This window comes from Rhineura floridana, chromosome 19 (genome assembly GCF_030035675.1).
Source record: "Rhineura floridana isolate rRhiFlo1 chromosome 19, rRhiFlo1.hap2, whole genome shotgun sequence".
In the NCBI taxonomy this organism is placed as follows: domain Eukaryota; kingdom Metazoa; phylum Chordata; class Lepidosauria; order Squamata; family Rhineuridae; genus Rhineura; species Rhineura floridana.
The window spans coordinates 8,362,193-8,388,412 of NC_084498.1; the positions used below are offsets into that span (position 1 = coordinate 8,362,193).

The 26,220-nt window shown below is 43.6% G+C and overlaps 1 protein-coding gene across 9 annotated transcripts in view; it reads right to left on the reverse strand.

The window, feature by feature from the left end:
- PITPNM2 (phosphatidylinositol transfer protein membrane associated 2) overlaps window positions 1-26,220 on the reverse strand; it is a 317,406-nt gene that overhangs the window by 208,876 nt on the left and 82,310 nt on the right. The window contains exon 4 of one of the 9 annotated variants that reach the window (XM_061603245.1): window positions 20,335-20,431. The exons of 7 other annotated variants lie outside the window; for them this stretch is intronic. The gene's annotated coding sequence lies outside the window, so the exon portion shown is untranslated. Of the gene's footprint in view, window positions 1-14,844; window positions 14,910-20,334; window positions 20,432-26,220 lie in introns of those variants that run through there. One more of the 9 variants, XM_061603249.1, reaches the window with a different exon arrangement.

Sequence of the window (26,220 nt, forward strand, 5' to 3'; positions counted from 1 at the left end):
GAACACAGCCAATTTCTCTTCCTCTTAACCAAAGGATCCTTCTCCATTCCCCTTATAGAACTGCCAGGTAAGTCTGGGATAGACCCAGTGTCTCCCCAATGGCTTCTCTCCTAAAGCAGCCCTCATAGCAAATGGATGTAACGACGACAGCCTGGTCCCTCCCTCCTCCTCCTCCTCCACTATCTCTTGCACCAAGTATCCTTACCTGCTTTTACTTCCCTGAGCAGAGAGACTTTCTGGGGCAGTGCAACCTGAATTTGGTTTCCTTTTCTTGCAGATCATTAGAGAGAGTTGTGGCATTTTGTAATATTCAATTTTTTTTACAAAACAAACAAGGAGAGCCTAGGTGGAGGCAACCAGCAATGACACTCCTGGCAGATAGTACTTTTATTTATTTATTATCACATCTACATTCCGCCTTTTCTCCAAGGAACTCACGGTGGTGTACATAGTTATATTTTACCCTTGTAGTCCCCTTTAGTACCACTCCCTATATATATATATAGAAATATTTTAAATAAATAAATAGTTATCCTCCCCACCTTTATCCTCACAACAACTCTGTAAGGTAGGTTAGGCAGAGAGAGGCTGTGACAGGCCCCTAAGGTCACCCAGTGAGCTTCATGGCTGAGTGGGAATTTGAACCCTGGTCTCCCAGGTCCTAGTCCAGCACTCTTAACCACTCTGCTGCCTCACATAAGATCCCCAGAAAGGGAGACCTGTACCCCAAGATGCCATCAGAGCTCACGGCTAGCTTTCACATCTCTCTTAAACTGCAACTTCTTTCACACAGAGGCCTTAAGATCAGCTACCAACCTCTTCGATGTGAGGAGATGGAAGCTTTGTCACCTTCTGGAACCATTTTCCACCAACAAAACATCAGCCACCCATCCTGAGCCATTAGCCATCTACCTCCCCCAAGAAAAGGATGATATGAGCAGGAATGGCTGGCCACGGGTACCTCCAGATGATCCATTTATTCATCCTGGTTTGCTTGCACAAAGCTTATGCAGAGCTTAAGACTATGCCCGGTCTTTGTTGAGCATTCATTCAGATTTGCTTGTGGGGAATAGGGATGGAAGGAGCTCCCCAGTTCAGTTCTCTCAGTTTCTCATTTTTCCAATCATAAATTCAATTCTCAACATTTCTGCACCAATTTGTACTTTGTTTTTTAAAATCCTCATGAAAAATCCATTAGCATTTTAGTGTGAGTTTCTCCAAATAATTACATTTTACATTTTTTGCAAGCAATTTTCCCCAATATAATATTTTATATGTTATTTTCATTCATATACAAATTTTTATGTACACTTTCCGCTAATTTATGCATTTTTTGTAAACATTGGTTGGAGAACTGCATCACAAAAATTTGAATAAGTGTGAATTTCAAAGGATGACTGTGTTTTGGTTCTCATGTTGTTCCAGAAAGTGTGAATTTGATAGATTTGCCTTTAAATGTAAACCTAATCAAATTTCTCCCGTATCCCTTGTGGGAAGGTTATATGACAAACAGTGTTCATCCTGCTTTGCCTGTGGGGTGTTTATCACTTGCTCTTCACAGAGTAGTTTAACAATCAGTCCCTCTTCGCAGGGAACTCTGGGAATTGTAGCTCTGTGAGGGGAATAGGGGTCTCCTATCAACTCTTTGCACCCTTAACAAGGTACATATCCCAGGCTAAATGTCCATGAGGACGCAGTTGGGGGGTGTATTTATGGATGTAGAATGAAAGATTCATTTATTGGTATGCATGCAAATAGAACACAGATACACATAACTGATGAGTCCTCCCTTTATGAATTAGAGGCCTGAAATTTGGCACGTCTATCCAAGAGACCCCAATATGGACTCACCCAATTTCAACATAAACTATATGGTCTCCAACTGTTACTAGGGAGAAGAGAATCCCAATTTTCTGTTTCCTGTTCTTTGAAAATTATTCCCTTTTTGTGTGTTTGTGGGATATTTGGTCAAATTAATGTGTTGCCTGCAGGCAGGATTTAAATTCTCTCCCCCTCCCTGCAGTAAGTTAAATCACCAACAGGGGAATGAATGCATTTTGTCTCTCCTTCACATGTAAGCAAACATTTGCATATGAACACGAAGCCTCTGTGTTGTGCATTCCCTGCAATTCCACATACCCTACAGCAAGGGATGAGAGAGAAATCCACTTTAGTTAGCTTTTAATGGGAACCTGCCCAATCTGCACTCCCCAAAACCCTATGCAAAGTGAAACCCAGCCACCCTTCAAAAACCACCCTTCTATGAATTTTGCAATGCAGTTCTCCAACCAAATAAATAATTACACATTGTGCAAAATTGCATAGAAAAATATGTATATTAGGCAAAATACACACTAGAATGCTGACAAAGTTTCATGACGACACAAACTGATGCAGAAATCTGGTGAATGTAACCCAAGACTGGAAAAGGGAAAAACCAAAACTGAACGATTGACCCGTCCCTCACTGGGACTGCTTCGAACTGCTTTTCAAAGGTATGCTTTGAATTGTTGATAACATAGGACAATGTGTATTTTTTCCTAGTATATGTTTAACTCCAAAATAGACAACACTCTTGGCTTCCAAATCAGCAGATGGCAAGCTGTTGTTGAGTCAAAGAATACAGGCAGGTGGTGAACAGCCCACAACCTGAAAGACTGTTTTACCCCTTATATACCTAGTTGATCACTGCGCTCTGCAGGTGAGAGCCGCTTGCAGATACCATCCTATCAGGAGATCCATTCTGCACAACATAGGAAGCAGACCTTTAGTGTAGTGGCACTTACCCTCTGGAATTCCCTCCCCTTAAATATTAGACAGGCACCATCTCTGTTATCTTTTCGGCACCTACTGAACACCTTCCTTTTTCAACAAAACTTTTAAGGAGAGAACTTATCCCATTCTGCATCTGTGTTGGAATTGCTTTTTAAGATGTTTTCAAAGTTTTTTTAAGAAACAAAAAGATGTTTTTAAATATGTTTTGTTTTAGTGTGGTTTGGAGGGTGTTCTGTTGTAATATAGTTTAAGGTCTGTTTTTGTGATGTTTTAGAGTGTTTTTGGTGCTTTTGTTTGCCGCCCTGGGCTCCTACTGGGACAAAGGGTGGGAGATAAATCTAATAAATATAAATCTAATAAATAAATAAATAAAACAATGTGTGAAAGTGGTGGTAATTGTGTAGTGTCAAGTCCCAGCCAGGTGAATCCTCATTGGAGGAGGAGCCAGCCCTGGCTCAGGCTCCACCTGAGGGTGAGGGGTCAGGGTCCTATCATGAGGCCCAGGACAGGTCATCTGCAGCTGGTGCAAGTTTGGCCTCTAGCATCAAGCCTGAACAGCCCCCGAGCCCAAAGGAGAGGCGTCTCCTCCAATGCCAGATGGAGATCCGGCCCTCCGGAGGAGTGCAAGTCACCTGAGGTTTGGGGGGTGATTCAGCAGCTCCAGCATAAAAATCCCAGTGCTAGGCTGGTAGGGCTGCTGGAACAACATCTGTACACCAACTCCATTCCTGCCCTGTCTGAAGATGGCCTGTGGACCCCGGACCTGTTTTGTGCCTTGCCCTCACCTGTGTTGCTTACAGACTGCTTGGCTTCTGACCCCGATTCTTGCCTGATCCCCTTGGTTTTGAGGTGGACTCTGCACTCTGACTTCGGACTGACCCGGGATAATGCCCTTGTGCTGCCCTTACTTGTGTTTCTGCTGGGGAGTCTCTTGTCTCCGGAAGTAGCCTGGTGAGAACAGGACATGGGGGGGGGTCACTTTTTTTTTTGCATACAACAATAGGCATATTGCAAGTGTGTTGTTCCTATTTCTTCTGTCAAATGTTGACAGGCTTTCAGAACTCTTCTGAAAGCCCATCTTGAAAAAGCCCTCCTTGGATCCCCAAGAGTTGAATAACTTTCGCCCGGTCTCTAATTTACCATTCTTGGGCAAGGTGATTGAGCGAGTGATGGCCAAACAGTTACAGACACACTTGGATGAAGCAGATTACTTAGATCCTTTCCAATCGGGCTTCTGGACTGGACATGGAACTGAAACAGCCTTGGTCGCTCTGGTGGATGATATGAGGAGGGCGCTGGATAGGGGAGAATACACATTCCTCGTCCTCCTGGATCTCTCAGCGGCCTTTGATACCGTTGACCACGGTATCCTTTTAAATCGCCTCGAGGGATTAGGAATAGGGGGCACTGTTTTACGGTGGTTCCGTTCCTATCTCTCAGACAGGCATCAACGGGTAGCATTGGGGGATGAGGTTTCAGACCTTTGGCCTCTCAATTGTGGAGTGCCACAGGGTTCTATCCTCTCCCCCAGGCTATTCAACATCTATGTGAAACCGCTGGGAGCCATCATCAGGAGTTTTGGGCTGCAGTGTCACCAATATGCGGATGACACTCAGCTCTATCTCTCATTTAAGTCCTCACCAGAGTTGGCTGTGAATACCTTGTCCAAGTGCCTGGAGTCCGTAAGTGGATGGATGGGAGAGAACAGGCTGAAGCTAAACCCCGACAAGACCGAGGTGTTGCTTGTGGGTGACAAGGGAAGGTTGGGAGAATTAGACTTGGTGCTTAATGGAGTGAGATTACCCCTGAAGGACCAGGTCCGCAGCCTAGGGGTCATTCTTGACTCCCAGCTGTCCATGGAGGTTCAGGTTTCAGCAGTGAGCCGGGCAGCTTGGTATCAATTACATCTGATACAGAGGCTGCGACCCTACCTTCCTGTGCATCTGCTCCCACGAGTGATACATGCCCTGGTCTCCTCTTGCTTAGACTACTGTAATGCGCTCTACGTGGGGTTACCCTTGAAAACGGTCCGGAAATTACAGCTGGTACAGAATGCGGCGGCACGCTTGATAAAGCATAGCCGTCGCCGGGATCATATCACTCCAGTGTTGGTAGACCTATACTGGTTACCAGTTGTTTTCCGGGCCCAATTCAAGGTGTTGGGGTTAACCTTTAAAACCCTATACGGTTTCGGCCCAGTTTATCTGAAGGAACGCCTCCAGTATCACAAATTATGCTGCCAGACAAGATCAGCCTCACAAGACCTTCTCTTGGTCCCACCAGTCAAAACAGCTAGGCTGGTGCGGACCAGAGAGAGGGCATTTTCGATTGTGGCCCCCACCCTTTGGAATTCACTTCCTCTTGACCTTCGACATGCCTCCTCCCTGATGGGTTTTCGTTGAGCCTTAAAGACCTGGCTATTCAGGCAGGCCTATAGGATTTCTGGGGTGGATTAGTTTTTACGATGTATTAATTGAAGGATGATTTTAGATTAATTGATGATTGTGGCTTTTGATTGTATATTGTATTTATATTGTTGTACGTTGTGACGCCCTTCCCTGGCTCTCCCTGTCAGGTTCCTACCTGCGCGTGGCTACTGCCTGTCACTAGGCACCACCAGGGACTCCACCAGTCCGGACTGTCCTTTATTTTATTTTTTCTCTCCCCGCTCTAGCACAGATCTCAACAGATCCTCCTGCTAGGCAACCACCAGTCACGTACTAATACTAGTATTCCCAGAGACTCTGAATACTGGTATTGTTATTTGTGATGCGTCCTTCCCTGGCTCTCCCTGTCAGGTTCCTACCTGCTCGTGGTTACTGCCTGTCTCTAGGCACCACCAGGGACTTCACCAGTCCGGACCGCTATCTCTTATGGTTTCTCTCCCCGCTCTAGCACAGATCTCAACAGATCCCCCTGCTAGGCAACCACCAGTAACGTCCCAATACTAGTATTCCCAGAGACTCTGAATACTGGTATTGTTATTCTCTTCACCGCTGCCACCATTTGTTACAGTTCCCCTTCAGCCTTGGTCATTACCTTACCCTGCCTTCTGGTCTGTGAAACCCCAGCCAAGGATCAGGCCTTTGGTAAACCAAATTAAGTATTTATTACAGATAACAAAGCTAACAAGATTAACAAGATTTCTTCTTAAGGCACATAAGCATATGGTTTTACTCAATACTAATCCGAATTCCACCTCCCTCCTTCTCCACTCTCTCCTGTCAAACAACTCTCTAAACCCCACCAAGCAATCCACACTTTCTCTTCTCCCCCCCAGATTCCACTCTCACTCTTCCTTTTATACATTCAGCCATTTTAAACACTCAGCCAATCATCTCGCATTCTACTGCCCATTCACTCCCCCTCTTTCACTCCACTTACCATGTATCTTCTAAAACAACAACACTTACCATATATACATTAATATAGGAACATCACATTATTCTCTTCACCGCTGCCACCATTTGTTACAGTTCCCCTTCAGCCTTGGTCATTACCTTACCCTCCCTTCTGGTCTGTGAAACCCCAGCCAAGGATCAGGCCTTTGGTAAACCAAATTAAGTATTTATTAAAGATAACAAAGCTAACAAGATTAACAAGATTTCTTCTTAAGGCACATAAGCATATGGTTTTACTCAACACTAATCCGAACTCCACCCCCCTCCTTCTCCACTCTCTCCTGGCAAACAACTCTCTAAACCCCCACCAAGCAACCCACTCAGTTCACCTCATCCACCCCCCACTCTCACTCTTCCTTTTATACGTTCAGCCATTTTAAACACTCAGCCAATCATCTAGCATTCTACAGCCCATTCACTCCCCCTCCTCTTTCACTCCACTTACCATGTATCTTCTAAACAACAACACTTACCATATATACATTAATATAGGAACATCACATACGTCGCCTAGAGTGTCCGTTAGTTCGGACAGATAGGCGATTAACAAATAAAATTTTATTATTATTATTATTCTGCCTCAATTTGCTGCATGTGTAGATCAAGCACCCAGATTTCTAGGGCAATCTGAAGTATGGATGGGCAAGCAGTGAGCAACCCAGCTTATAAATTACAACACATTTCACTTAACACAATCAACACACAAACATCACCAAAGCTTCTTCTCTGGCTCCACAGATCTCAACTGCAAACACCACTCCCATAATTTCAAATCCCAAACACAGTTCCTTAAGGACATTGGTAAGGACAAAGGAGACATTTGATTCGGTTTGCATTTTAAGCCAAATCTATCAAATTTACATTTTCTTTCTTTTAAAAAAAAATTCCTATCTGAAGAATTCACATTTTCCAAAACAATATGAGAACTGAAACACAGCCATCATTTGGAGTTCACACTTTTCACAATTCACAATTTTGTGACACAGTTCTCCAACCAAAGTTTACACAAATGATACATTAGGGAAAGCACATACAAATGAATATATTAGTGAAAATAACATTAACAATACATTATATTAGGAGAAATTGATTGCAAAACTGTTCATTGGTCAAAGCTGCATATAAAATGTGTGTATTAGGAGAAATTTGCACTATAATGCTGAAGAATTTTCATGAGGATTTTTTTTAAAATTGCAAATTACTGCAAAAATGTGGGGAACTGAATTTAAGATTGGGAAAATGAGAAAGTGGAAGAACTGAAACTTACAGACCCTTCCATCCCTATAGACAGGCATCTGAAGAATTACAGCAGATCCAAGTAAGTGGCAATGGTAGTTAGCTACCGCGATTCCCCACCACCATCCATTCTCCAGCTGTGAGCTACACTTCCCAAATCCACAGCCCCTCGAAACAGAATTGCTACTGCCAACCCCGTCAAGGCAGACACACTGTGGAGAGGAGCTTACAGAGCAAATTATCTTCACATTATTCACACTAATCCCCTTCATCTACATCAGAGGCAGCCAACATGATGTCCTTCAGATGTTGTAGACCACAACTCCTATCAGCCCTAGCAAACATGGCCAATGGTCCAGGGTTGATGAGAGTTGTCATCTGGAGAAAACATGTTGGTTACCCCTGATCTATATTATGCTACCTTATGCCCTTAGAGGAAGACCTGAAGACAGACACAACAAAAACAAAAACCCAGCTACAGTTTGACACGCACTGGGCTGGTTTGCGCACCAGATAAACCATGGTTTACCATGAACAAGCAACGTACTAGCGTAGAGGTTCCTAAACTATAGTCCATGGGCCGCCAGTACTCCGCAAGCTTCATTCAAGTGGTCTGCAGGATATTTGTGGTTGAAGATGAGAGACAGCACATCTTTCACAGTAAATATTCATACTGATACTGAATTGTATTTAAATGTATATATAAGAAATAAAAGAAGCAATAAAAATAAAATTAAGAACCATACGGCATCTAGTATAGTGCATTACAATCGCTGCCACTGGCAGAAAAGTCATTAAGGGATCTGAAAGACCCTCTGAAATTTTCAAGGGGTCCATGGGGGGAAAAAGTTAGGGAATTACTGTGCTAGTGCACCCAATTTTATTTATTTATTATTTATTTATTTAATTTAATTTATATACCGCCCTAAGCCAAAAAGGCTCTCTGGGCGGTGTACATAAGAGATAAAACAAGCACAATATATAAATACAATAAGTATAACAAAATCAAAGATCAAAACAAACAATAACAAAGAACCAACAACGTCAAAATACAACAATAATGAAAATACTGATAAAATACACTATAAAATACAATTTAAAATACACTTTAAAATGCCTGAGAGTATAAAAAGGTTTTCACCTGGCGCCGAAAGGATAGCAGCGTCGGCGCCAGGCGTACCTCATCGGGGAGACTATTCCACAGTTCGGGGCCACTACCGAAAAGGCCCTAGTTCTAGTCACAACCCTCCAGGCTTCTCGATGGGATGGCACTCGGAGGAGGGCCTTAGATGTTGAGCGCAGTGTACGGGTAGGTTCATATTGGGAGAGGCGTTCCACCAGGTATTGCGGTCCCATGCCGTGTAGGGCTTTATAGGTCAAAACCAGCACTTTGAATTTAGCCCAGAAACAAATAGGAAGCCAGTGCAGACGAGCCAGAACAGGTGTTATATGAGCAGACCTTCTGGTCCGCGTCAGTAATCTGGCCGCTGCATTCTGGACTAGCTGTAGTTTCCAAACTATCTTCAAGGGCAGCCCAACGTAGAGCGCATTGCAGTAGTCCAGCCTAGAAGTTACCAGAGCGTGAACAACTGAGGTGAGGTCGTCACTGTCCAGATAGGGACGTAGCTGGGCTACCAGGCGAAGATGGTAGAAAGCATTCCGTGCCACCGAGGCCACCTGGGTCTCGAGAGACAAGGAAGGATCGAAAAGAACTCCCAAGCTACGAACCTGTTCCTTCAAGGGGAGTGTAACCCCATCAAGAACAGGATAAACATCCTCCATCTGGGCAGTGAAGGCACTCACCAACAGCGTCTCGGTCTTGTCAGGATTGAGCTTCAGTTTGTTAGCCCCCATCCAGTCCATTATCGCGGCCAGGCAACGGTTTAGCACGTTAACAGCCTCACCTGAAGAGGATGAAAAGGAGAAATAGAGTTGCGTGTCATCAGCATACTGATGACAACGCACCCCAAAACTCCTGATGACCGCACCCAGCGGCTGCATGTAGATGTTAGAAAGCATGGGGGACAGTACCGATCCCCGCGGGACTCCACAATGGAGAGTCCAGGGTGTCGAGCAATGTTCCCCAAGCACTACCTTCTGGTGACGACCCACCAAGTAGGAGCGGAGCCACTGCCAAGCAGTACCCCCAACTCCCAACTCCATGAGTCTTCCCAGAAGGATACCATGGTCGATGGTATCAAAAGCAGCTGAGAGATCAAGGAGAATCAACAGAGTCACACTCCCCCTGTCCCTCTCCCGACAGAGGTCATCATACAGGGCGACCAAGGCTGTTTCAGTGCCAAAACCGGGCCTAAAACCGGATTGAAATGGATCAAGATAATCAGTGTCATCCAAGAGCCCCTGGAGCTGGCCGGCAACCACCCGCTCCAGGATCTTGCCCAGAAACGGAACATTCGCCACAGGTCTATAGTTGTTCAAGTTGTCTGGGTCCAAGGAGGGTTTCTTCAGGAGTGGTCTCACCACCGCCTCTTTTAGGCAGTCAGGGACCACTCCCTCTCTTAAAGAGGCATTTATTACCTCCTTGGCCCAGCCGGCAGTTCCGGTCCTGCCAGCTTTCACCAGCCAAGAGGGGCAAGGATCCAGTACAGACGTGGTCGCCCGCACCAGTCGAAGGATCCTGTCAACATCCTCAAGCTGCACAGACTGAAACTCATCCAATAAATGAGGACAAGACCGTGATCTGGATACTTCATTAGGTCCAACTGCTATAATATTGGAGTCTAAGTCCCGGCGAATGCATGCGATCTTATCTTGGAAGTGCTCGGCGAACTCATCACAGCGGGCTCCTGCTTCACTCTGGCCTGCTTGGTACTGGAAGAAAAAACCCACAAGGCTTGGCTTGGTACCACATGTGAGCCAGCACTTTTGATTTGCTTCTCCTAAACAACTCATGAGGGATAAGCCAAGAAGAAACCTTGGCTTCTGTTCATGGTTTGCTTGGAGAGGAAAAAAACCCACGAGCGCTGGTTCACATGAAACACTACACGAAGCCTCAAGATTATGTAATCCCAGCTCCAAACTGGGCATAGAATCAATTGGGCTCCTGCTGGGAGGAAGGGCAGGATAAGGGCCTTCTCAGTGGTGGCCCCCAAATTATGGAATGATCATGGTGATGAGGTGAGCCTGGCGCCAACACTGTTATCTTTTCGGCACCAGGTCAAGACTTTCCTCTTCTCCCAGGCATTTTAGCATGTGTTTTTAAACTGCTTTTTAAAAATGTGTTTTTAAATTTGTATATTTGTTTTTAATGTTTTTAATTGTTGTAAACCACCCAGAGAGCTTCGGTTATGGGGCGGTATACAAATGCAATAAATAAATAAATAAATAAAATAATAAATAAATAAATAATTGAGCAGCTGGGAATGGGTATGCTGCTCATTCATGGGTGCCTACCATAATATACGGATAAGGCCGCTGACAATACCTGGGAAGAAAGAAGTGCTACTGATTGGTAGGAAAACTGGCTTCAAGTCCATCCCAACTTATGGCGACCCCATGAATAGGATTTTCATGGTAAGCGGTATTGAGGGGGTTTCCCATTGCCTCCCTCTGAGGCTAGTCCTTCCCAGCTGGCTAGGGCCTGCTCAGCTTGCCACAGCTGCACAAGCCAGCCCCGGCCTTGTCCGCAACTGCCAGCTGGGGGGCAACTGGGCTCCTTGGGACTATGCCGCTTCCCCACGGCTGCACAGGTGGCAGGGCACGTCACCCCTGAGCCACTCACTGTGGGGGTGATCTTTAGCTGGCCCTTGACACCCAGGAGACATGAGTGGGGATTTGAACTCACAGACTCTGGACTCCCAGCCAAACCTCTCCTCCCCACTGTGCTATACCAGCTGTTTTACTAATTGATAGAGAGTTGTACAAACTTTGGAGAACATAATGCACCTCAATCATTTCAGAATATGGATGTTTTCCCATCAGTTGCTCTTCTAACGGGAGCGGGGAGGGGAGGCATAAACTTTAGACCATAGTTTTAAGGCACAACATCAAGGAAAAGTTATTTTTTCTTTCAGTCAGGCTCAAGTTTCAGAGATCAAAATTTAGGGATCTCACAAGAGATACCCAGGAGTTACTACAATTCTGAGAATCTACCAAAAACATCTTATCCCCTGAAAGGCAATTCCAAATCTCAGAAACAATGAAAATGACATTACCTTCCAGTTACACTATGAAGAAAAAAATTTTTCAATAACATAAAGACAAATGGGGGGTTGACACCCTGTTCTCTTAGGGTGAAGATAGATTCAGCATTGTAATAGCGATCGCTATATTAACTCTACATGACACCCGACCACCCTGGTGTCAGGGGTAGGCAGGCACTGTTGGGCACCAGCTGAGGCCCACACCCCTCCAAAAACTTCACTGTTGACCCCAGACAGCCTCCTGGCCCTGCTAGTGCTCTCACTGTGTATTCACTTGCCCTCTCTAGAGCTGCTGCTTTCACTTGCCGTTGCGTTCTCCCTCTGGACAACGGTGCAGATCAGGCTCAAAGGAGAAAGGGAAAGGGAAGCAGGGACAGGAGGAAGTGAACCCATCAGAGGGGGTCAGCTGAGGGTCTCTTGCTCAAGAGCCCCCCCCCCAAAAAAAGTGGAGCTGGCACTGGACCACCTTTTGTTACAAATGTGAGCCTGGATTGTCAAGCTTCCCATACCTAGGGGAGGGTCAGCCATCCATCTTGTTCCATCCCTTGTGGAGATTATATATATAAATGAAACCCTCCCCACACTGCAATGTGCATGGCTGATGCTGCAAGCTTTTATGTGGTTGTTTTTTTTTGAAGTTATTTGTTTTATGCCTCCTTTGCTTTAAAGGCAGCTATGAAATTATTAGCTCTGAGGATATGTGACTGTTTTAAAATATTATTAATATTTTTGTTTTTAAATATGTCTTGATTTTAGTTTTACATGTATTGTTTTGCAAATTTGACTTCTTTGGGAGGGGGGTCAGGATAAGTATTTAAAGAATAGATGCATACAACTAGGTAGCCTAATGTCATTGGTATAAACCAGCCTTTCCCTGCCAGGTGCCCTCCATATGCTTTGGACTACAACTTCCACCAGCCCCTTGCTGACTGGAGCTACAGTCCAAAACATCTGGAGGTTAGATTAGGTTTATTAAATGTATGTACCCCATCTCTATGTATGGATGTGAAAGTTGGACAGGGGAAAAAGTGGTGTTGGAGGAGAGTTTTGTAGATACCATGGACCACGAAAAAGACTGGGTGTTAGAACAAATTAAACTAGAACTATCACTAGAAGCTAAAACGATGAAACAGGTTATCATACGTTGGACACATAATGAGAAGACAGGATTCATTAGAAAAGACAATAATATTGGGAAAAACAGAAGGAAGTAGAAAAAGAGGAATACCAAAGAAGAGATGGAATGATTCCATAAAGAAAGCCACAGACCTGAACTTACAAAATCTGAACAGGGTAGTTTATAACAGATGCTATTGGAGGTCGCTGATTCATAGGGTCGCCATAAGTTGCAATCAACTTGAAGGCACATAACCCCCCCCCACACACAGCTTCTTAGTTTGTTTGTTTTTTAAAAGGTCCCGAAGCAATTCCCAACCAAGCAAAAAACACAATAAAATCACAACCAAATATTGAGAGCAGATTTAACAATACAATAATTATCAATGTACCTGGGAAAACAAAAACATCTTTGCCTGGCACCAAAATGATGTCAAGGGTGGTGCTTGGTGGGCCTCCCTGAGAAGAGCACTCCATACTACTGGGGGATGGGGGGGAGATACAATAATACCTCAGTTAACAGATTAGATGTGTTCCTGGACATTATTTTTTAGCAGAAACTTTGGTACCAGAGGTAGGAATAACATGGAAAGAATAGGGACAGTTTCCTATACCAGCTCATATATTGGGGGGGCAGCTTCAACTGGGGCTTTTAAGGGTGCCTACCTGGCACCCACCCACTCCTCCTCCTTCCCCTCCTCTGAATCATATTGAATCCTTCCCTCCCCAGCCCTGGGAGAAGGCAAGAGATCTCTTTAATGCAAAGCAAACACACAGGCTTGTCAGTTTCATCCTAGCAAAGCACAGGCACAGGCTTGAAAGTTTATCCTTAGCAAAGCAAAGCTGGTCAGTTTCAGCTTTTAAAACAGGAGCTTGTTTCCTGGAGGATTGGTTAACTGAGAGATTACTGTATGACAGAGAGGGCCCATTCACTCATCCACACACACACCCAGAGGGCACTAGGCTGGGGAATGCTAGTTTAAAACGACCGAGGTGCTTTTTAAATGTATTAATATTATAAGTTATTTACTGGAGTCGGTGCGGTTTTACAGTGGAGGCTGGCCCCTTCAGGGCAAGAGGGGCACTTCCTCACCAACCTCAGACTGCCCTCACCCGGCCCCCACCTGCCTGCCTTCTTGCTTAGGACATTCAGTCCAGGAGATGGCAGCAGCACCTGTCGGCTTCTTTGTCTCAGTGCAGAACACAGCAGGGAGGAGGATGGAGACAAAAACTAGTATTAGTTGGCTCCGCCTCCATCTACTTTTTGGGCTCCCCCTCCCTTCTGCCACACCAGTCCCAATGGGCATGAGCCGCCACTGCTGTTTTATTAATGTTCGAACCAACTGGTCAATTTTATTTATTTATTTATTTATTTATTTATTTATGCATTGCTATCTGAAAATGTTTAGATTTTTCTAGATTTTAAAATGTATTTTACATCTTGTGATTATGTAAGCTGCCTTGTAAGGCATATGCTCTAAAAGGCAGCCTATAAATAAGTTAATACCTAAATAAAAAGAAATAAATATATTACAAGTGGCACATATTTGTTATCATCACCTTCCCAGGGGAGGGGGGGGAAGCACAAACATATGAATAGCAAACTTGCAAAACTGCTCCAAGGGCTGCTGATGTCACAGGCACCATCCAATGGGTGCTCTCAGCAGCCAGCTGTCCCCACGTTCAAACTCAGCCACATCAAAAACCTGCAAAGCCATTTTTGAGCCAAGCTCACCCTAGGACAAACAACATACGTCTAACTTGTATTTCAAAGGCAGCAACCATGCTATCAAGCTACTCCCTTAAAAATACATCTTTAACCCTTAGTCATATTATATTTTTACATCCTTTAGACCAAACTGCTCAAATAAGAAGCACATTTGTTACAATGTACCAATAAGTGACAGCTGAAATATGTAAAAGTCACTTGGTTACCAATTATTCACCCACCGGACAGGATGGAATAATACAAGCCTATTAAGAATTCTCTTTTGGAAAGGCTGAGCTGCCTCCGTATTGTTCCGCCTCCAATTCAGCTATTTATTATCAAAATTGCACCTGGTCTAAAAGAGAAAGCGAAGTGCCACCCTTGATCTTTAGTTTTTACCAGCTGACAAAAACCACCATATCATCACCCTGCCTTTGCAAATTACCTTTTGGAAATAATTTAAGAGCATTTGTTGATTGTGTTTCTTTTTTGTCCCAGCTTCTGAGGCATCCTCTCGTTCTGACATCGTTCTGACATCCTTCAGTAAGAACCCTTCCTGAACTGTTTTCATTGCACACCCTGGAGACAGGCAGAGCCCAGGAACACGTCCATACCCATGGACAGAAAAGCCCAGTCGAAAAGAAGGGGCGGGGAGGCGAAGGGGAAAAAAAGACAGAGAAAAGAAAACAGATTCTCTCCGCGGCAGGGAACACTAAGCTATGTTGCCATGGAGAAGTGGGGAGCTGTACAAAATGCACAGAGGTATTCTTTCGAGAGAGAGCTGGCTCTCTTGCTAGAGACTTTGAAGCAGCTTGCCAAGACGCCACTTTGCAGGGGACAACGCTGAGTGAGATGCAGGCGAGGGGGAAAAAAAAGAACAAAATACGGTCTCAGCCTGTCAGCCTTGGGGTGCAGGCAGCTGGGAGAAGACGAGGCTGGAGGGATGGAACTGCAGGAAAAAGAGAACCAAAAACAGTGACCGAAACAGTCCAAGGTTTGAAGCATCACCTGCAAGGCAGACGTCGCGGGGACTTTTTACAAGTTGCAGAGAAATGGGGGGTGGGGAGAGATGACTCAGGGAGGGTAGAGTGTATAAAATTTCACATGCTGTGAAAGCAAGTGGATATGATTTAACTTTATTTCCATCGTTTGCATGTGTTCCAGTTAATGACACCCTCTGGGCGGTTAACAATAGAAAAGTTGCAAACTTTTTAAACAAGTTTAAAAACCATTAAAAACCATTAAAACAAGCAAGGAGCGCTAAAAAGCTAAAACAGAGTAAAGCAACCACAGTACAAAACCGAAACAAGTGAAACGGGTGAGGGGAACTTCTGGCCCTCCAGATGTTGTTGAAATACAGCTCCCTTCATACCAGGCCATTGGCCATGCTTGCTGGGTCTGCTGGGAGTTGTAGTTCAGCAACATTTGGAAGGTTCCACACCTATGAACTAAACAAATAAAACCAGCAACGTTGCACAGCAGAGCTTAAATACACTGATGTTTTGTGGAGGATCTTGGTTTATTCTCAGTACAGACAGAAAGACAGATGTCAAGGTGTGCATTCCATATCCTCGGGGGGGGAGGTGGCACAACCTTGCCGGGGTAGCGTCAAGAAAAGGGAGCCCCTGTGCCTTTTGTTCCATCACTTTTTGTTGAGTTTTTCAGCACCCCCCTCCTTTTAAACATCAGGCAGAGCCCAATGCAAAGCAACAGAGGAGAGCCAGTATGGTGTAGTGGTTAGAGTGTCCGACTGGGACCTGGGAGGCCACAGTTGAAATCACCACTTGGCGATGATGCTTGCTTGGCAGCCTTAAGCCAGTCACAGTCTCTCTCAGCCTAACCTACCTCATGGAGTTGTTGCGAGGACAAAATTAGGAGAGGGAGAACCATATTTATATGTCACCTTGAGCTCCTTGGAGGAAAGCTGGGTTATAAATGTAATAAAAAACAAAGAAAGCTAAAAAAGGTGATGCGCATATTCCCACAACTCGAACTTGTAGGGCTCTTCTCATGTGCTTAAGGAACTACAGCAGCAGAGAGTTTAAAGGTAGCCCTGAATAGGTACGAATGTTCTAGGAAGAGTAGATACTTGAAGATAGCATCAAGGCCAGAATCTGGCTGTTGCTTGACCTGATTCAGGCCACATCTGCATTAGACATTTAAAGCACAATGATATTTATTTATTTTATTTATACCCCTCCTTTCTTTTCTTGATAGAAACCCAAGGTGGCTTACATATGGTTCCCAGGCGGTCTCCCATCCAGGCACTGACCAGACTTGACCCTGCTTAGCTTCAGCAGGGAGCTGGCCTCATGTGCCTTCAGACCATAGCCTGGAACCTGATACCACTTTAAACAGTCATGGCTCTAACTAATTAAGTTTTTTTTAAAAGTCCATTGCTGTGTGATCGTCAATCCCCACAACTGTGGCTCCTCCTTGTGGCAGCTCTGGTTCCTACTGCTCTCTCACAGTGTCAGGGAGTGATTTCCAAACTTCCTCACTCCAGGAAACACTCTCGATGTTGAACGCTCGGCCAAAGACCCCGAAGTGCCTTTTGCAGAACCCTTGTGTGGTTGGGGAAAGGGCCAAAATGCAGTGGTAGGCAGAAAGAGGGCTGGTGAGTGGGTGTGGCCTGGGAGTGTCATGAGGGCCGTACAGAAAGGCCTGGAGGGCCACTTTTGCTCCACACACAGGATGCTCTGTGCCCCTGCTCTAGCAAAGCAAGTTGAACAGATATATCAAGACTCTACCACAAAATACAACCCAGCAGCAACGTCCTTTAGGACAACGAACAGCAACTGAAATAGAATCCCTTACAGACAAATTGTGACAGAACAACACAATTTTTCACTTGTTGGCTTGTACGACATTCACCTCTGCAGGCACAAGGGATGGTTAGACACAACGCTTAAAGAGCTCTTGAGAGGCTAAAAGTGAAATGCTCCTGGGAAGCAACTGCTCACTTCATCCCAGCAGGTAGGAAATGGCTAAAGGTTCTCAGACTTCACTCGCACACACAGAAAGAACTCAGAATCAGGGATGGAAGAAGGCATTGTTTTCTGTTCCACCCTGTATTCATTGCATGCAGCACTGTTTCCATTCCACTATAATTCGTCTTCCACCAAAATAATGCAGTGCTGCATTACTGGTCTCGCTGTTGCAAAATTGCGTAATGTACATAATTAATTATGTAAATTACATTCTTATTCCACCGCATTCATTTCAATGCAAACAGAACACGATGCAAATGGGGGGGAAATAATCAATTATGTATCATTTGCAGACAGAAAGCAACAACAGTGAACACTGATTGTATTTGCTGGATTGATTTCTGTTCTAGACATGAGACGAATAAGCGAACATTGGCAGTTTCTGCTCTCGCTCGTGTTTTCGCCAGAATTCTGCAACATCCCTACTCAGAATGGAAGGGATGTTGTTCAGAGAAAAGGGCAAATGGTTCAAATTTTATTAAGGCAAGTTACTAGAGTTGTCATTCTTCAAGGTTCAGCTCCATCCACAGGTTCTCTAGCAGTTAAATCACCAGCAACAGAATGTATATGTGTGTGTGCCTCATCTCTTATGCACATAAACATAAATGAAAGCACATGAGAATTAAGGCAACCATGCACTGCGCAGCCTGTAATTTCATACACTGCAGCTGCTGAGGTCCCCTTTGAACAACAGGCAGCATAATGAAGAACAGTTATATTTTTCTAGGAGTCTTAACCCAAGGGACGAGGGAAGCTGGGAGGCTGGCAACAAGGGAGAGGGCCTTCTCAGTGGTGGCCCCCAAATTATGGAATGATCTGCCTGACGAGGTGTGCCTGGCACCAACACTCTTATCCTTTTGGCGCCAGGTGAAGACTCTCCTCTTCTCCCAGGCATTTTAGCATGTGTTTTTAAATTGCTTTTAAAAAATGTGTTTTTAAATTTGTATATTTGTTTTTAATGTTTTTAATTGTTGTAAACCGCCCAGAGAGCTTCGGCTACTGGGCGTTATACAAATGCAATAAATAAACAAACAAACAAACACTGCATTGGCTTTTAAATCAGCTGAGAACAGGCTGAACGAATACAACATAGGGCAGGGGAGTACAGCAATCTGCCAGCAATTACTGTTATATGCATCAGACCCTGGAGACCACTGCCAGTCAGAGCAGGAAGTACTGGGCTAAATGGACAAATCATTTGGCCTAGGAGAAGGCATCTTCCCATGCTCCAGTGAATGTTAGGGTCTTTTCTGTTGTGGTACCAAGAATTTGCAACATCCTTCCTAGCCAAACCTACCTTCCCCCATTTTTTCTCACCTTTCAGTCAACAGCTAAGAAGCAGCTTTTCAAGCTGGTGTTTTGGGGCCCTGCCTCTTCCCCTGATTTATTCCTACTTTATTTACTACTGCTGCTGTTTTAATATGACTGAGGAGAGTTGGAGTTGTTTCAAGTTAGAACACGTTCAACTTTGTCATTTATAATATACTAGCAGTCTCATATCCCGTGTTGCTCAGGAATTCTAAGAAACCCAAAAAATATGTACAGTTTTAAATCGGTGGTTAAAATCAGTACAGTTTAGAAAGGTTTAGTCTACCATCTTGATTCAGAATGGCGTCTGACTACATCCAAATGAAGACGGAAACCTGCCCTTTGATCTCAGGAACCACCACACAAAATTTGATTATGACATCTTCAGAGGTGTTCAAATGCACAGCGAGCAGACAAAACAAAGCTTCCAAAATATATAGTAGTGGGGTTTTTTGTTTCTTTTTTCTTTTCTGGCTTTACTGGTTGCAGCCATATTTAAGTAAAGAAGTGGGATGTAAATGTCCAAAATAAATATTGATAAAATATTTTATCACCTTGTTCACGAAAAATAAAATAAAAAACTGCACCATAAACAGATTAAAAGAGAGAGTGAACAAACTAATGAAAGAAAGGCACCCACAAAAGCAGAGAACAGAGCTCAAACATCTGCGTTATATTTTCCCTGTAATGAGAACACTGTCAACAGGACAAAACCCTGTCAAGCAAATTATAAGGCAATGAGGTTTTATTCACGGGGTGACAAGTCAACAGCCCATCAGTTAATTTTGAAAACAGACTGCGCACTTAGGCCTTCAGTAAAATAAACGAGCTGTCCTCACACATGCAATAAAATAAGATAAAATAAAAATAGTAACATAAAACAGAAGTCCCCTGGGACTGGGTTTTTTTTTTTGATGTGACACCCTGAGATGAAAAAAAGCCAAACAGCCTTTACAAAATCACTTCAGTCTCTGACTCCATAAGGATTGTAGCACTTTTCCAAGTACAAAGTCCATTACAACCATTATCTCTTTCAGTCTCACGGCAACTCTGCAAGCTCAGTCTCCTCAACGACCAGATTTTAAGACAAGAGGACAGCTGTACCTTTAAGAGTCGTGCAGAAGCAGCAGTTTCAGCCAGCCCAGCTTGTCATGCCAAAGTACCATAGGGGAAAGGGAAGTCGTGTGAGTTGGAAGTCTCTCTTCTCTCCAGTCATTAAAGATGCAAAAAATAGTCCTCAGCTGCATGTGAGTATTCATTTTTGGTCCCATTTTGCAACAAGGTCCTAGGGCTGAGAGATTGTTGGCCAGCTTGGACATCAATGGACATCACTGCAAACCACATGCAGCACAAGGCACAATTTGAAAAACTCACTTCAAATTAGGGATGTTTGAAGAATTTGATCTTTGCAAATTCTAATATTAACTGACCTGATCCACACCATTCTCAGATCGAAAAACATATCAAAATGCATTTCTGAAATGTTTGCTTTCAGAGAAAATAGGTTTAAAAGCATGCATCTAAATGCAAATGTTCATATGTGGATTTTTTCATTAAAAGTACAGATTAATGCACAAACAGGATGGAAAGATGACTGAACACATACAAAAATGAAATAGATATTTATCCATCCTTACTTGCTTATGAAGTGACCACAGGCCATGGTTTGCCAAGCTTCACAAACTATAGTTTGGTGTGGCCTCTGAGCTGAACTAATGAATTGTCCAAGGTTACCTAGAAAAAGCGAGTAAGATGGTTCACATATGTTGCCAAACCATAGCCTGACATAATGTTTGACCCACCACCATCCAAACCACCACAGTTTGTGAGAGCCATCAAATCAGGATCTGAAACCATGGTTTGAAGATGCGCTGTATCACAGATTGCCTGTACTGTATCACAGTACAGACAATCTGTACTGTGGTCTTACATCAGAACCAACAGATCACAGTTTGGGGTGTTGCTCCTTGGAGGCCACCTTTGAGGGGATTCTCAGGGAATGGGGGAAACACATTTCACAGTTTGGAGTAAAAACACCTGAACTAACCCTATGATTGGGTTGGGATTTGAACCCAAATCAAATCTAAGTGCAACACTTCCAACTGGTTCTCATCCCATCCCCTAGATCAACCTTTTCCAATTTTGGATCCCTAGATGTTGCTGAACTACAACTCCTATCAGCCCCAGAAAGCATGGCCAATGGTCAAGAGTGATGGGAATTGTAGTCCAGCAACATCTGGGGTCCCAAAGGTTGGGAAAGGCTGCCCTGGATTTGCTTCCACTCCCTAAAACAGTTATACAATTACAAAAGTTCCTTGTTCACCTGACTACAGATACCTACGCTAATGATTTGTGGCATTAAAGTGTGTGTGCGTGCGTGTTCATCGGTGTGTGCATGTGTGGAACACAATTCAACATCTGTAAAACCTCCCTTCACCTGGAGACGATTCTTTTCAGAGGTGACCAGAGAGAAGAGTTTTTTATTTACAAGCCTACCCTAAAGAGGCTTCAGTGTTGTGGGTCCACCTCTGCGGAACTCCTTTCCACTAGATGTTAGGCAGGCACCATCCCTGCTGAGTTTCAGGTGCCTGGTTAAAAATGTTTTTATTTCAAGAGGTCTTTGCATCATGAATACTACTCTGATGTTTTAAATTTTCTGAATTCCCCCTATTTTTTGAGATTTTAAATTTCTGAGGTTTCATTTATGTTTTGAATTTTGTATATTGTATATTTTTATCATTGTACGCTTCTTTGAAACTTAGATGGTGAAAAGCAGGACATAATTTCTTAAAATAAATGAATAAAGAATAAAATGAAGAAGGAAAACAAATGAAGTTGTCAACTATAAATTTAGCTTGGCATTCTGAAAAAGCTTGCAGGTAGGACTGGGCAAAAGAGAGCCTGTCCAATATGGCAGCATGCTGCTTAAATATTAGATGCAACTATCTAAGCAGTGCAAAATTTGTCCCAGGCCAGCATGACATTGCGCTGCCTGCAAATATGCACACCAAGACGAGCAGCCTGACAAGTCGTATGTGTGTATGAGAGATTTCAGATCTGCCAATTCCTTCAGAAGCTGCAATCCCGAGTGGGTGAATGTGAGCAGGAGTTCTGCCATCTGCAGCTAAGATTAGGGCTAGTAAGATGCAGGGCCGTGTAACATCTTCAAGCAGCCTGTGCTGTATAGCTCATAACATCTTCAGCACAAACGTGCTGTTAATTGCAAAAGGTGGTGGTGAAGAGGAGGAATATATATATATATATCTAGATCAACAACACACAGATGGTCTTCCTCCTCTACCGCCATCAGATGTGGCAGTGCAGCTAAATCCGTATTCTTCATCCTCCAGAAGTGACAGTTCAGACTCCCAACATTCTCTCACATACACAGTCAAATTTTAAAAACACAAACGTTAGTTCGGCACACAGGGCCTTCATTTTGTTAGAGCCAGGGTTGTGAGCCCAAACTGTCCCCCTCATTTCCTGGGCCATAACAAGGTCTCCTGTGGGTATAAGATAAGTCCTCCGCAAATCATGGTTTGTACAGAACTGTAGCCAGGAGGCAGGAGAACAGCTGGACCCATAAGACATATACATGTGGGATTATCATCATCATCATCCACCCTCCACCAGCAGATCCCAGGACAGATTACAACCATCAAAAATTCAAGATTAAAAACAGTTCAAAACAAATTACAGTCACAGAAATAGGGTAGCTCCTGAAAAGACACATCTCTGGTGTCAAAGGCCAGGGGAAAGAGGTGAGTTGTCTTGACATATACAACTTAGGCTGCAATCCACTACACACTTACCTGGGAGTAAGTCCCACTGAACCCAATGGAGCTTACTGCTGAGTAGACATGTATTGGATTGCAGGCTAAGATGGATGAAAAGTATTAGGCAGCATGACACAAACTCCCAACCAACATAAAACACATTATTCACACAACCACCCACACAATCTCTCTCTCTCTCTCTCTCTCAACCGGCTCTCTGGCTAGCACCCCTTAATCTCCGGACTCTCAGCTTCAATTTTAAAAAAAAGTAAGTTTCTAGGTGATCTAGTTCCCAAGATACACACCAAAACGTCAACCACCACCCCGCGCGACTTTTTTTTTTTACAGATCCTTGCTCTAGCTACAACTCCCATCAGCCCAATCCAGTGGCCATGCTGGCTGGGGCTGATGGGAGTTGTAGTTTAAAAAAGTAACTTTTCAAAGCTCTGGCTGTAACCCTGCCCTTTCAGGATTGTAGCCAATGAAGCCAGAGTTGTGACTTGTTGATCCAGGCATGCCTAGACTGAACGTCAGAAAATGGTGGCTTTAAGATTTTTGCAGTTTGCGTAAGTAATATGGCTTAACTTTTTTTTCCCTCTTCTGTCCGAGAGTCAGACCCTGGGCTATGAAATATGAAAGTATTTAATCCAATATCTGCTTTTCTGGGAGTAAAGCATGTACCTGGAGTAAACCCCATTGAACTCCATTAGGGCTTACTTTTGAGTAGACATGGTTAGGATTGTGCTGTAAATTAATGGGACTTGTGAGTAAACATAGCGCAGACTTGTGTTTGTGTTGTAAATCTTTCTTTCTCCCTCCAACCCTATTTTTAAAGAAATTAGGGAGGGTTTATCACAGTTTTTATTATGTAGGAAACTAATACTGATTTTTTAAAAAAATGAATGACGTTTATTTATTTATTTTTATTTATTTATTATTTGATTTATATCCCACCCTTCCTCCCAGAAGGAGCCCAGGGCGGCAAACAAAAGCACTAAAAACACTTTAAAAATCATAAAAACAGACTTTAAAATATATTAAAACAAAACATCCTTAAAAACATTTTTAAAAGCTTTAAAAACATTTTTTTTAAGAAAAGGTTTAAAAACATATTAAAAAGCAATTCCAATACAGACGCAGCCTGGGATAAGGTCTCAACTTAAAAGACTTGTTAAAAGAACAAGTTCCTTATCACTTCAGGGTACAGTTTTCCCTGGTTGAGTAAGCCCCATTGAATACATTGGGACTTGCTTCTGAGTAAACAAACATAGGATTGCACTATAAATATCTTTACAGGTTGTATAAATAATAAACATATTTGATAGTCATGCTTATATAAATATTTTCATAGAATCATAGAATAGTAGAGTTGGAAGGGCCTATAAGGCCATCAAGTCCAACCCCCTGCTCAATGCAGGAATCCAAATCAAAGCATTCCCGACAGATGGCTGTCCAGCTGCCTCTTGAATGCCTCCAGTGTTGGAGAGCCCACTACCTCTTTAGTAATTGGTTCCATTATCGTATGGCTCTAAGAGGAAGCTTTTCCTGATGTCCAGTCGAAATCTGGCTTCTTGCAACTTGAGCCCATTATTCTGTGTCCTGCACTCTGGGACCATCGAGAAGAGATCCCGGCCCTCCTCTGTGTGGCAACCTTTCAAGTACTTGAAGAGTGCTGTCATATCTCCCCTCAGTCTTCTCTTCTCCAGGCTAAATATGACCAGTTCCTTCAGTCTCTCCTCATAGGGCTTTGTTTCCAGTCCCCTGATCATCCTTGTTGCGATCCTCTGAACCTGTTCCAGTTTGTCTGCATCCTCCTTGAAGTGCAGAGACCAGAACTGGACACAGCACTCAAGATGAGGCCTAACCAGTGCTGAATAGAGGGGAACTAATACTTCACATGATTTGGAAACTATACTTCTGTTAATGCAGCCTGATATAGCATTTGCCTTTTTTGCAGCCACATCACACTGTTGGCTCATATTCAGCTTGTGATCAACAAAAATTCCAAGATCCTTCTCCCATGTCGTACTTCTGAGTCAAGTATCCCCATCTTATAACTGAGCATTTGGTTTCTTTTTCCTAAGTGTAGAACTTTGCATTTATCCCTGTTGAATTTCATTCTGTTGTTTTCAGCCCAATGCTCCAGCCTATCAAGGTCCCTTTGAATTTTGTTTCTGTCTTCCACGGTATTAGCTATGCCCCCCAATTTTGTATCATCTGCAAATTTGATAAGCATGCTCTGTACCTCCTCATCCAAGTAGTTAAAAATGTTGAGCACTGGGCCCAGGACCGAGCCCTGTGGTACCCCACTAGTTACTTCCACCCAGTTTTGTCATGCTGTGTCCCTATAAGTATCCGATTTCATACTATGGTTGTACAATACTTCCTTTACATTTTAAGTATGCCTTGGGGTAGTCATGGTTCTCCATTGTTTTTCATCCTGGGGGCAGACAGGCTGAGAGATGGTGAGTAGCCCATGGTCAACCACTACAGTTTATAGCTCATTTCCATTTTGAAAAATTAATTAAAACAATTTACATGCAGGCAAAATTTATCAAGTGGATTCACACAATATGTGTAAAGCACATCCAACTCGCATTTAAAGCCCATGACTTCCCCTAAAGAATTCTGGGAAGTGTCATTTCCCCCTCACAGTTATAGTTCTCACCACTCTTAACAAGCTGTAGTTCCCATGATTCTGTGGTGGGATTCATGTGCTTCAAATGGGTGTTGAATGTGCTTTAAATGAATGGTGTGGATCTGCCCTAGGTATGATGTTCATTCAAGAGTGAATTGAAAAGAACAATTTTAAAAGATACTTCTTACTCTTACTCAGTTTTCAGACCTCTTTCTGAAGTAAAGGGTCAAACCTATAAAAATGTTTGAAGCAGCCACGTTTAAAGATAAGGGCAGGGTATTCCAGGCAGGGGGTTGCCAACCCTGCTTGGATATGGATGTCTTTGCACAAGAACCCTAGTCAAGGTTTACCAACAGCACAGTCCAAACTATATCTACTTAGAAGTCAGTCCTGTTGAGTTCTATGGGGCTTAATCCCTTAGTAAGTGTGTTTAGAATTGCAGCCTTCAGGAGCCTCCATCTTTACTCCCCAAAGCTCCCATCTAACATCTCCACAGCACTAGGCTCCTTTGTCTCTGCAGTGGCCTTCTGGTGATTGCCCTGGCCTGAAGGCACTTAACCCTTCTTGCTGAAAGCAAGTAGGCTAGATTAAATGTTCCCTACCCAGGCTCCATCTTTTAGCTAAGATTTCTATCTTAATTTCCAATCAGATATTTTTTTTAATTGTATGCTCCAAGCAACTGTGAATGATGCTTAATGTATCATGCTTAATGACATCACTGGGGCCTGCCCTGTGACATCACTAGAGCCCACCCCGTGACATCACTAGAGCCCGCCCCTCAAATCTCAGGTTTTGGGATGCTTCTGACCTGGCAACCCTACATCCAAACCATTCACACTCAACAATGCTACAACCCACATACACTCACAACACACTTACATCCAGAGGATTTCAGCAAAGGATGCAAGAATAACAGACTCTCCGCATCTCTGCAGCTCTAGTGGGTTCATGCCCCCACATCCACTGGACCTATCAAATATTCCCCTTCCACCCCTCACCTGGGAGTAGGGATAATAATAATAATAATAAATTTTATTTCTAGGCCGCCTATCTGGCCGCACAAGCGGCCACTCTAGGCGGCGTACAAGATCAAGTAAAATACAACATAC